This window comes from Chaetodon auriga, chromosome 8 (genome assembly GCF_051107435.1).
Source record: "Chaetodon auriga isolate fChaAug3 chromosome 8, fChaAug3.hap1, whole genome shotgun sequence".
Classification (NCBI taxonomy): domain Eukaryota; kingdom Metazoa; phylum Chordata; class Actinopteri; order Chaetodontiformes; family Chaetodontidae; genus Chaetodon; species Chaetodon auriga.
In genome coordinates, this window is record NC_135081.1 from 9,514,361 (window position 1) to 9,528,363 (window position 14,003).

The following is a 14,003-nucleotide window of genomic DNA, read 5'->3' on the forward strand; positions in this document are numbered from 1 at the left end:
CAATCACGTTGAGTATTTACCTGAGGCAGGGGAAACTGGACTTTCATTAAAGTGCGGGATTGTCTCCAGGCTGCTCTGTAATTGTGTCTGTTGTCTTGTTTTGTGATGTTGTCGGGCTCTGTGCCCCTTCTGCTCTGAGGTAATCCGGAGGTGTGTGTGAATGCGTTGGGATTTGACTGCAGGCTATTTAGAATCTGAAACAGCCTCAGATGCCACAAATAGTGTTTAAGTCAAAGTAAAAGTGTTTGGGACGCAATTAAACAATTCTATTTTCACATTGCAAATTCCATAGATAATAACATATTGAGGAAAACTGCAAAAACACTAAAATTCCTAATTTCAGCGGTTCACTTAGCTTCTTTGAAACAGTGACAGGACAGGAGAATAAATCAAATTCAAGGAGTGTAAACAAAGCTACATAAACGGTGCAGGAGGGTGGGAAGTCTTCTCACTTAATCCCGGTCTCCTCAAAAAAGCAAACTAACCCATGTGTTTGTTTTTGATTCAGCAGGCTGAGATGACACAGTCTGTTGGGTACTCTATTGGCCATGTGGTCTGGGTCCATTGAGTGTGGCTGTGTGTCCAAGGGCCGAGCTGATTAGATAATAAACCGCAGGATGAAGAGAGAGGACAGAGCCGACGGGAAGGCCTCTTTGCTGCACGTTGTTTTTAGCTTTGACTGCTGCATCATCCTGTCAGGATGCTAAAGAGCTCGATTCCTGACACAAACCAGCACTGCACAAACATTTTAAAAGATCTGTAAAGTGTTGACATCCAGCACTGTGTTGCCAGCTACTCATCTATAACTGAATTTGTTTTCTCAAGAATGGAATTAACTACTTTAAGGGATTTATCTGTTTCGTAAACACAGGATGTTTACCCATTTGTTTAAGGAATTACACAAGTTGAGAGCCGGCCACAGTTTGCAGATTTTGCAAGTTGATAAGTAAAACATACAAATCATCACTGCTTTGATATTTCTGTGGATGTTTGACTCAAGAAGATTAATTCTGGGGTAATAACAGAACCCCAGCATGCTGCCAGCCGTGATTTGGCAAGAAGAAATACACAAACACACAGCTGAGTGCTCAACACAAGAGCTCTCCCTCGGTTGTTTATTCCCCCATGTCGAAATGCGGTGTGAAGTATTTTTCATTAAAGAAAAATAAATTAGCATTATTATTGTTTGAATCAGTCACGCTTCCCACAGCACATGTAACATAATCCTGTTCCCCTTCCTCTCGTTTTTGTGTTCACTGCTCAATTTAAGTGATGTATTTTTGTTGTCAAATGACAAATGTACGCTAACGAGGAGCTTGTGTGTCTGTGTGTGCGCACTGTGCGACTGCCACTGACCCCTGTCCTCCATGTTCATGCTCAGAATACCCAAAGCTAATTTGAAACCTGTTGATAGGTATGGTGCAGATCAAGTGCAATTTGGGGGCAGCACAAAAAGTCAGCAAGGAGACGTGAGTGGAGGGGGAAAGACCTGGATTCGCTCTGGGTGGCACAAAGTGAAACAAAGACGCATCTGCTCAAGTTGAAAACTTCATTGTGATCAAAAAAAATGTGCAGATTTTGTGACTCACACAAAGACAGAAGCAAAAATGAACAAAGACTGGAAAACAAGACAAACAACTGGAGCTCTAAGTTGGAATCGTCCACACAGACTTACCTTCATGGAATAGGTAAGCTAACTATGAATTTATTGCTATTTCGTCTGTAAAGCTTGTCTGTAGGAAACACTGCCTTTGAGCCAGTGAACGCTTGCAGTTCAGAATATGGCCACTACCCCACAATGCCTCACAGACCCACAAGAGTAGTCATTTTCACGTTAATAAAGTCAGATGGATTCAGTGTATTTTCTACCACGTGTTTGGGTTTTCCTTTTTTTTTCTTCCAATCTGCTGTTGCTACAATAACTTTTCTACACTCTGTCCATTAGCATCTTTGCTAGCCACAACTCACCTGTCGATCCAGATGCACACACAGAGCATTTCATGTGGAAAAAAGTTCCGTATTGAAGCTCTTACGCTGGCATATGTAGAGGTTAAGTGACAGCTGACACCAATATTCATCCCTTAGGGGTTTGGCGTGTGTCCAGGAGTCCCTGTGCTAGGCATTCTGCACAAGAGAGTTGCCAAGCCAAATCTCATCCCAAAAGGCTTGGAAGAGTGGAGTTAACAGGGCCCCCAGGAGCAGAACCGTAATGGGGATCCTGATGGGCCCCGATCTCTGTGGAAAGATCAGTTCCCCTGTTTAATGAGGCTCCGGGCCCCTCCATGCCGTTGACCTACCTCTCCTCGCCATTTCTCACGTCCGCCGGATCAGATTCACTTCCTTCTCACCATAAATCTGGGAAGCAGCGGCCCTGATCGACGTTAATTACCTGTGCTCCTCTTCAAGGAAGTTCACTCACTCGTCAGATGACTGGAGGAGCCGTTAATGCGCGGCAAGCTTCTGCGCATGTGTGCCTGTGTGTGAAAGGGGAAATTGAGTTACGATAACAGGAGATGAGCAAATTGAATTCTCACACCATACATCCACGCAGTGGGACAGCCCAAACTTCCCTCCTTCCCCACCACCTCCCCCGCCTCCCCCCTCCCTCCCTCCTGCCGCTGCAGAGTCCCCTGCTCTCTGTTTATAATTGCCTGAGCCCCCAGAATTTAAAATAATAAGATCAGGTTTCCAGGCAGGTAAGTGCATCCAGACTTGTTATCTGTGATATCACCGGTGCTCTAGCCCTCTTCCTCCTGCTCTCTCGTTCTCTCCCTTATCCCCTCTCTTTCTCCCTCTCTCTCCATCTCTCTCTCTTTCTAGGGTATCTCCTGCTTTTCTAAAACTGTACAGTGAAACACAATACTTTGCATTATATACTTTGTGAAAAGCGGTTTCTGCAGCATCTTGTCATCGTTTGGGTGAACGGCTGCTGTTTGAAGTGCTCTCGGGTTCAGGGCTTGGCGTATAACAGTGACGGCTCGGCTGCACAACAGCGTATTATTTACCCAGATGGGGTTAATTGCTGAATAAAAGAATGGTTCTTTTCAGTTGACCATTGTAAAGCTTCGCCCACCCCTCTACTGAGCCTTCCTACGCACACACACACACACACACACACATGCAAGGCTACAGAGTATGCATACGGACAGCACACACACACACACACACACACACACACACACACACACACACACACACACACGGCCACAGAGCATGCATACGGACAGCACACATAGAGGGACATATACATGGACGCCCGTGGACGCCTATACTCATACTAACTTAGGTGCACAGTCACAGAAATATTACAAGAACGCAAGCAAGATGGCAAAGACATTTGTACATACATGCATTCACACAGACAGGCATGATAATGAAAAATGAAAATCTGACTTCTGTTGCAATGGTAATGCTTTAGGTAGTCTAAAGACACAACAATATATGTTTCTACCGTGTGCATGTGTGTGTGCATGTGATTGAGGTGAATGGAGGTGGTGGTGGTGATGGTGGTTGGGGGGTGGCAGGGAGGGGAGGGGTGATAATCCACTGGCTTTCCCCATCAGATCAGTGCTGAAGGAGGTGGCATCATCCCTCAAAAATGCAAGCCTCTGATCACATAGAGTACAGTTACTTATCTAAATGAAACTCACATTGCCTGCGTAATCAGATGACATATGATGGCATGCAGCAAGTATGAGAGGAAAAATTCGTAATGCGTGAGAGGGAAGACAGGGAGAAAAAAGAGTTAATGCACAGAAGGGGGTGGGAGGAGAAAATGAGAGAATGTGAGAAAGAAAGAGGAGGAGAGGTTAAATAGCTCCCACACTTCAGGGCAGGATGGCAGGTTGGACAGGGCTTGACAAGTCCCAGAACAGTAGCCTCTCCTGATCCCCATTAGCAGCAGCCTGACAGTATTTCTCCTTTGAAGAACAGAAAGTCAACACTCCATTTGTGGAGATAAGGTGCAGGTGAAGGAGTGAGCATGAGGCCTGAAAAACGGTTTGGGTTATACAGGCTAAGAAAAAAGAAAAGGTTAAATCATTTGAACTGCTGCGCTGCTTCATTGAAACAATGTGTATGTTACTGCGGCTCCTTCTTTCTTCTAGAACTCCTTATCAGAGCCTTTAAGTGTTTCACGCTTTATGTTCCACATAGGTTAGTTGCTCCTGACCCATATCTGTAAACATCTCTCGGACGGACACACAGATGCAGTGACGTCACACACCTGAACAAAGCTTGGGACTGAAGGCCATCAGAGTTCTCCCTCCCATCTCAGTCACCTGCATGTCTCCTAAAAAGACCACACTCTCCAACCCCCCATTTGGAGACCCTGGTGTCCCATCTTAGCCCTACTCTTCAAACAGGCCTGCACTGATTAACTCAGGGGGGCTTTCTCTGCCATCCACCTATTAATTATATGGCCTTCATTAACACTGGGCTGATGAATGGCCTCTGCTAGAAAGGCGAGTTAAGAGGAGGTGTTAACACAGCACCTGCCTGCACTCATGTGGCCACTTATTAACCAACAATGACCTTCCACATCATAAACCCACTGGCCGGCTATTTGCTGTCTAATAAACGGAGCCCCTCTACCTCGGCGCCCCCCTTCCCTACTTGGTCCCCTTTACTTGAGCCCCTCAGAGTTTATTGTTCTGGAAGAAAAAAAAAATAGATGCCCGTAAACTTCAGACACCTGGAATCAACTAAAATACAGATCCATGGGACCAAAAAGGAGTTAAGTGGGGTAGGTGGTGAATGGATTGATGAAGAGCCTCTCCACGAGCCCTCTGAAGAGAAGATAGAAGCAGCTATAGGCAAGTGTCAAAGCTGTTCTCTCTTGACATTGTCGCTAATGGTAGCAGCTAGGCAGCACTTCAATGCTAATCTGTCATAATAGCAGGTCAACATATATGTGAGTACGCTGGGTAAGTAGTCGATGTGAGCCCTTTGCAAGCATGGAATACAGTACATCATTCCTCATGTCAGTCAGATTAATAGGTATGTTTGTTAGGGTTTTATTCAGGCATGACAGGACCAAATATAGAAAGAGTTGCAAAACTTACCACTCCTCAGTATTGGTATTAGTGGTGACATCACTGCTAAAGTAAAGCAATGAGCGAAAAGCTCTAATATGAAGGAAAAGAGGATTTGCAGTTCTCTCACAGGCTGCATCAGTGATGGCTTATAAAAGATATTTTCCATTAAAGTCTTAATTAATCACCATTTTGACCACACTCAGCACAGTGTGCTCAGCCCATTTCTCACAGTGAATACCCCAGTATATTTTCTCATCGACTTCCATATTTAGCAGACTTCCGATCTCAATTTTAGAAAGTCAGACAGTAAACACAACAAGAATGTCTGGGGCTCTCTTTTAATTCCTATTTGCTCACATGCTGTAAATCATTTTGTTAGATACTCCTAATTCCAAAAATGCATTAATAATCCCAGTAACGCTGGGACTGATAACGTTATTCAGACACTTTGCAGGCTCGACTTTTCCCTGTCTTACCAGGACTTTGACCAGGAAAGTTAGTGTGGTCTGCCAGCGTTGAGTGAGAGTGTGTGAGGCCCACAGCTTCACTGTGAGGACGAAACTTCTGATGTGCTGAGTGCCACGGTAACATAGGTGCTGATGATAAATAGTTTGTTCTGTAAAAAAAATACAGAATGTGTGATGTGTAATTGTAGAGGAGGTGTTTAAAGGCGCCTTGGAGTGGGGGAAAAAATAGCTTTAATTTACCTGTGCACGGGAGATAATAGTTAACCAATACCATGAAGTGGTCTTAATCAGGCCAAAAACAACTGATGTAATGAAATCAGATTAATGTAGTTCTTGCATTGAATATGATAGTGAGCTGAGAAATGAATGAAGAAATTAGTTTGAATAAAATTGAGACAGTTGAGACAGAGGAGCAAAGAAAAAGAAGAGACAAGCGTGAAAAAAGAAGGAAAAAAATGAAATCACTGATGACTGGGATTGATGCAGGGATATATTTCTGTCAGAGTGAGTAGTTTCGGCCATTTGCCCAGCAGTTAGAGTGCTCCACAGCAGCAGTGTGGATGGAGACCTCTCAACAGAGGGCTATAGTTTGGTAGATCTCAGACAGACATAATGGTCTGGGGCTGAGCCACTGCTCGGTCCCTCCGCAGACCAGGGGCAGAAATGGGAGAGAGAGGCCTGGTAATGGGCCCTAATGTGAGGACGTATTTATTTCATCCACTGGCCCAAGTAATTGGCTGTCTTTCAGTGTGGCCGGGGTTAAAACGCAGAGTGATGGATGGCAGTTTTGACAGAGGTTAGCTGGCTTCCGCTTTCACTGCTATTCTTCTCTCTGAGAGATGGATCCTGTCACTGGCTTTGGTGGAGTGATCCACTTTGAACCGCTTCATCTTGGACCAAAACCTCAAGGCCAATTTTAGTAAAATTACTAAGTGAACATTAAATAAAACATGAATTAAGGAAAACAATAGAGCTATTAGCAATGAACAGAACCCACGTATTTACCCTGGACTGGAACATAATTCTCCCAGTTTGGGTAATAATGTCACATTGAAATTCCTTCATGCAGTACCAAAGTCACTATGGGAGTATGGGATGAATGGGCATGTCAAACTTTTTAGCGACTAATCTTAATGAATGTAACGATGAGAGATGAATTTAGGGGGGAAAGCACAAACTGAACCAATTATGAAAGCCACTGCTATGCTGGCATGAGAATATTTTCCTGTCTATTAGTTGAAATGTATTGTACAATAAACTCAACTAATTCCCTAGTCAATGGATCTGAGGGAAAAATGGTGGTCTCCACAGACGGTTCTGCTCAAGTTTCAGTTGTTTATAGCCACCACTGTTGAGACCTCATCTGTTGATTTAACTCAAAAGAAGAACAGTGTTGACTACAGAATGGAATAATTCTGGATTTGCTTGAGATACCATCTGACGAAATGTTTTTAATTGAACATTTCATCCGTTCTGAGCTTTGCCAAACTCTCAAAGAGCTAAATGTGTGGATTCAATTGTCAAAACTGAGCCAAAGCAGTATCATTTGAGACTGAAGCGAGTTTCCTTTGGCTTGATGTCAAAACTGTACAAGTGATTCTGAAAGCTGTAAAATACTCATTCATGAGGTTCCTGCAAAAGAAGCAAGGAATATGTAATATCAAGTGTATGAATGGGAGACAAGCAGGTATCCTTCCCGACCCCCACCTACACTACTCTCAGTTCTTGGCTCAGTGTCTGACCTGGCAGGTGGATCCAACCATTACTGTGGAAGGGGTAGGGCTGGCATGTTACATTACAACTGGGGAGACGAGCTGTTTCACAGCTGCCAGGCCCACCTAACTCTTCCAGCTAAATAAAAGCTGTTTAATGCATTCCATAAATCTAATCAAACAAGCCCCTCTCTCTCATTACTCCATCTGATTCAGCAGTGCTCCCTCATGCCACGCACGGCACGCCATGCCAGGACAGCTGAAAAATCAGCACTCGAAATCCAAAAACAATGAAGAGGACTTTTTAAAACCAGACGTGGACACGGTGCATGTTTTGCTTTCTTGCTCAGAGGAGACTTGAAGAATTATGTTCTCTGTTATCCTTCAGTTGATCCCTTGATTATAGTCATACAGGTTATGCTGAAATTCTTAAGCAAGCTGGGAAAGGGGCTTTGAGCATGCAAAACATACTGCTTTATGGGAATGAATCAACCATGTGACAGCTTTTAAATTCCTCAGAGTCTCCCAAACAAATGTTACTCCTGATGGTCGGAGAGGAAGTCTTTGCCGCATCCAAAAGTAAATCAAATGCATATTTATGTCTCTATTTTGTGTGTCTCGTACTCCTTTTCTCCCCCCCCCCCCCCGCTTCCTTCTGTGAAGCAGGGCCTACATGGAGAAGTTTCCCTGCTTCAGCGGACTAGGCCGTAGGGATATTAGTCGAGACAGGCAATAGTGTTGATTACTCATTGGCCATTAGATTGCTTTCACTGCAGTGGCTAAGCCTCCTGCATCATGAGATCGCTTGGCTGAGTGCAAGATTAGAGAGCGTGCTTTGCTCAAATCCCCCCACTCACCCCCACCCACTGACCCGCCACCCCTTCACCCCTCCAAGCCACCCTTCCCTTTCCTTTCCCCACCTCGAAAAAAAAGTTCATCTGGCTCCCCTCAGGTCAGTGAGGCAGTGCAGCGGTAAGACAGGTTGACTAGCTGTGCAGTCCTTATTACCTCATTTCCTGTGACCACAGTTTTACCCCTTTTCTTTTTCTAGTGCAGGAACATGTTTTATGATGGTAATACATAGTTAATGGTCCCTATGACTTAATTGTTTTTAGGGTCAATTTGGAGTGACAAATTCAACTGAACCCAATTGTTTTGTTGGCTCCTTGGAACATGTTTGGTCAGCGAGGAGGGAGCGGGTTCTGTTTGTGATTTTAGCGAGTCCTGTCATACACACCATCATACATATACAAAGCACAGGGAAAACTCCCCATATGCATAAAACACATGGATAAACATACTGCCACACGTATTTGTACTTATGACACCCATATGGACAGAATGAAGAATGGTAAGAACTCAGCGTTAAATAAAAGCCCTGTGACCTGTTTCAACCTGAGTTTTATGCCTCTGTTTCTAATGTTGGCTTCTTTTAGCGCTGACGGGATTCAGAAAAAACAACAAAAGATTTCCTTCTTAAAACAGAACAAGATGGGAAAAAAATCACAAGTTCTCTCAGAGTCACTTGGCGAAGTGAACTCAAAACCTACTATGAGGGTTTATACCTTTGAGGCTCCTCTCAAAATAAGCTTGGACTTGAAAGGTGGCAAAGCAAAGGCAGGGAGAGGCATAGCAGTGCAGCTTAAAGCTCATTACTCTCTCTCCCCGGCACCTTGCTGAGTTGAAAAGGCTTGGCTGCCTCTCGTAGACACATCCACCGGCTCCTAATCAGGTCAACAGCGGAATTAACCAATCTTTTAAATTTGGTCACTGATGCTTGCAGGTTGTAAAAATACTTGCTTTTGAGTGTCATTGTGGTTTACTGTGATATAGTTCTTGTCTGTCATTTAGAACAAAGAGGGATACTTTGAGAGAGTTAAAAGACAAGGCTGAACTTCAGGGAGGACAAGGGCACATGAAAGCTCAAGTTAGGAATCTCTGCAATGGTGGAAAGTAACTGAACACATTTACTCAAGTACTGTATATGAGCACATCTTAAAGGAACTGCTATTTTAATCGACTCATTTCACTTGAGGCTACATTAAGCTTCTGCTGCACTACAGCTTAGAGGCAAGCATTGTATATTTTATCCACTATTTTGATTTGATGACCAAAGTAAGTTACTTTGTAAGCTATAATTTCACATGAAGTCTATTACATTTATGGAAATACACATTAGATACAAATAAATGACTCTGTCCAAATGACTAGTTGGGAGTAGTTACCAGTATCTCAACCAGCCACAACATTAAAAGGCTGCTTGAATGGTAATGCATCACTAATAACCCTATAAATGATACATAATAATATAACATACGCAGACGCGAGCAACTCTGAATGATGAACTGTCAGATGTAACTTTTGATACCAATACTTTATTTATGTAAAGCTGTTCTAATCCATATTAACAACAGATCAAATGATTGCATGTGATGTGAAACGGGTACATCAAGCACTCATGATGCAGAATGGCTCATTTCACTGGAATGTGTATTATGTAACAGGGTGATAAATAGTGATGCATTAATGTGTTCATCACTTTAATGTTGCAGCTGGCAAAGGTGGGGCTGATATCAGTTAATTATTGGGTATCTGGCAGTATTCATTATAATACATTAGCACTTGTTTGTTACATCTTGTATTGACAATGCATCTATAAACTTGTTACTTAAGTTAGCAATTAAATGTAGTGGAGTAAGAAGTACAATATTTCCCTCTGACATCTTGTGGAGTGGACATATAAAGTAGCATAAAATGGAAATATTCAAGCGCAAGTAGTTCAAAATTGCAGATCTTCAGTAAATGTAATGTTAAATTCACAAGTGGTCACTTGTAGTTAAAACCGACCCTGAGAATTGTCATCCAGCTGTGCCGTTCTACTCAGGTCTGTGGAGCATTTTAGCATCTTTCAACTCATTGTTTTGCTTTTATTGCCCACATGTTTACTTTTTTTGGTTCATTCTCACTGCTCTCATCAACCTGTTTCCTGTTTTTAGCCCAAAAAAGAAAAAAAATTCTGATAAACCCACTGTAGGCTACCTGCACAGCACCAAATGACAGACATGAAGTAGTGGAGTCTTTAGCCACGAAAGAGTCGGGCTAACATTCATCAGGTGGCCAGAAACATGACACCAAATGAATACTAATTTGCCAGTGTGTTTTCACACAACTGTTTAAAGTGATCATATTAAAATGTTGTGTTTACAGCTTACTTCCCTGAAGTGAGTGAAAAAAATCAGTGAATGTAGCATTAAGTCTAATTTTTGATGCATTTTTGTGTAATTGAGTAAATTTACATTGTGTTATTGCTACTTTTACTCAAAGAAATGGTCTTAGTACTTCTTCCACCACTGTGGCTCTGATATTTGCAACAGCAGGTTACATGATACCGTCATCCAGCACATTGTCCTTGCTGAGAGGTACATCAATCTCTCTCATGCAGCACGGTGCTAAAGTCAGGCCATAAAACTGTTAAAACACAGAGTGGCATGTGTGTGTTTTCCCTGGAGGAATTTTTACTGAGCTTTCCTTCTGAAAAACCACATCCCTGCCTTCAGCCTCTTTTACTTGCCACCTCCTTAACGCACACTTTTTCCCCCAACACACACACCTAGAGACACACGTCACCTGTCAGATGGTAATGTCCTGACTTCCACTGGAGGTTTTATCAAGTCTTTTTGCAGTGTGACAAAATGACACCAAGCAATATTGAGGTTGAAATATGAGGTCACAGAGCTCTGACAGGTTCCACATAAAAGGTTATTGATCTCTCTTAAGGGACAGATGTAAATCTGAATGTGGCCAACCTCCGCAGGCCCCCCCCACCCCCCCACCCCCCTCGCACCCTAACCCTTGGTGCTGTTTCACCCCTGCAGTCATGCAGCCTCAGGGAGTCATAGGGAGAGATCATGGAGGAGGTTGGGAGGATGAGAGGTGAGGTGGGGAGGGTGTTGTAGCAGTGGCAGAGGCCTGGGGTGAGTGCTGCTGAACTGTGGGAATGTGGGATATGCTCTCTGACATCCCTCTGTGGATTACGGCTCATGAGCCATCACTCCCAGTTGACCTGACTCTACATCATCATCGACACAGACCTATGAAGGAGCAGGTCTGGCTTGGCCTGGCCTGGTCTGGGCCTTCAACACTGGAGTAAGGAGGGGAAGAGGTTGAAGCGAGCCAGAAGGAAGCTTCTGGAAAGAGGGAACATGGGCCTACATGTGCAAGCTCTGCCCAGAAAGATGAGGTGATAGAGAGGATGCAGGGGCAGTGAGCGAAGATCCTATAAAGGATTGGTGAGATAAAGGAAAACAGGATGATCTCTTGTAGATTTATGAACCCTTTGCTGAAGCCCAATGAGTCAAAAGTAGAAATAACATACTATACTATATATTAAGTGATTAAAAAAGTTATTAATCAACAGTGGAAATCTATGGAAGAACTTTGACAAGATTGTCTCTGTAAACAAATAAAACAGGCTAATCCTAGCTACAGCTATGGGAAACAGAAAGGTAGAGTCATGTGGAAAACAGGTTGTTGCACTGCTGCTCTTTTGCTCTCTTGTGTTGTGGCACTGAGCAGGGAGCAACAGTATCTCTATAATAAAATTTTAATTTGCATTTCTATCTGTGTCTCATCCTATATACAATAAAACAGCACCACACATTTCTCTGTGGTAATAAATCAGGTGCATCAGCTTTAAGTGTGTTTGCATCCACTGGTTTTAATGAGTTAATTTAATGAATGAGAATTAGTGCCACCAATTGTTCATCTTGATACACCTAACTCCTAATATTCACATATAGTGGATGGAAACATGCATTCATTTGCCTTTTCTTTTGCATGTTTTTTATTAATTTGTGTCACATTTGCACTGACTGGAAGGAAATTTGCATGAATTTACATTCCAACTTCCCATTTTATTCACTTCTGAACAGGAACCTTAACATACATATTGCATGAGAGCAAGCATTTTCAGTTGGCTGTGTTCCTTCAATTTTACTACGCAAAGAATTGGTGCAGTCCTTAAGTAAATAAGGACATGTGCAGTTCAACTGTTAAGTGCATAAACAAGGGCCAGAAATCCATAAGAGTCTGCAGGAATGCTAGAAGCTTTGTGAGGACGTACTTAGGCAAAGTGGTGCTTTGGGCTAAATGCTAACATCAATAAGCTAACATGCTCACATTTACAATGTCAGCAAACTGACGTATGTAGGACGTTTTCACCTGAAAACCCAAATGAAAAGACAGGATCACCAAAGTGATTACAGTTGGGGAACGATTGGGAACATGAATGTCAGTACCAAATTTCATGGCATGGAGTCAAGCTCGTAGCTCTAAGTAGGCTAAAAGGTTGAGCTACTCTGTTGGTGATTATTCTCTCAGCTGAAGAGTTTGCACACGTCCATTCTGTGAGAGGACAACCGGGACATCACAGGTGAGAATGTTTGAAGCACAGCCATTATATGACGTACGATTCATCATCCACTCACTCCAGCCCACCAGCCATTAATAAAAGACTGACTGACACCGTGACTCACTCTATCTTTGCTTGTTTTATATAGGGGACATAAGGACACCAAGACAGATGGGTAAAACAAGTCAGAAATAATGATCATGTGTGGAACACTTGTTTCTTACAAAAACAGAGAAAGAGAGATATCAAAGCTGAAAGATAAAAGGAGAATAGAGAATAGCCTTCACGCAGTGAGATCATTCCTCAAATTCCAGCGAGAAGCAGGAGAGAGTCTCACCAGTGGCTCATTTGGCATGATTGACATTATTTGCTACCATTAGCCACTAGTATGCGGTTGCCCTCTGACCTTCCAGCAACCATGTTGTTTGAAACAACTTTAAGCAGTACGGTTTAATCTGCATGGGAAAAAAAGCTTGTGGAACCCGCCTGTCCAGGGCCTCTTAGATCAATCAACAATTAGAGGTGAGATAATGGTGGCCGTATCTCCAGGGTCAATGATCGTAAACTCTCCTCCCTGCCGGGCGCAGCCGAGTCCCTCCTGCTCCATCACCGCAGCCATAATAACCACAGTGAAGGTTATAGATGCGGGCGTAGTAGACCGTGTGTTTGTTTAACCACAGCGGTTTGACGTTAAGAAAAGCAGAAACGCTCTCTTTTCCTCTGAGCGACAGACAGACATTTCAGCCAAGAAGTTCCTGCCTCTGCCTCCTCAGACTGACGTAAGTGTGAATTAAGCAGCGCAACACAGAGGCGAGGCAGAGCGGGCTTAAAATCTGAGCTATGCACAGGAACATTTTGATTGACAATTTGATCCTGGAGTTGAAAGCTTGTTTATCACGCACTGCGCACGGCCTGTGGCAGCGCTGAGACATTTATGCTCAATAAAAGAAGTTACAGTAAGGTAGTGGTATTACAGTCAAATGAAGGGTACCGCAGTGACTGATGGATTTACTGTGCCACACAGTCAGAGTTTTATTTCAGAAAATATTTCTTTTATATTACATGTAATGTATTTATATTTATTTCAGATTTCTAAATCTGTGGTATTTTATAAGAGGAATAAAATACATTATACAGCTTTTGACTAACTAGGAAACATTTCCTCCAACAGTAATTCCCTGTTTTGAGGGACCCTGTCTATGTTCTGCTTCCCTGCTGTAAGGACATAAACATGGTCACAATACAGCCAGTGTATGTACAAGTTAAAGGGGGCGAATGGTGTAAAAATGAAGAACACCTGAGGTATATTAAGTTTGCAGCAGGCTGAACTGTGAACCTTTCGTTTTGAGCATCTGGTGTGAAACAAGGGTTAACAACA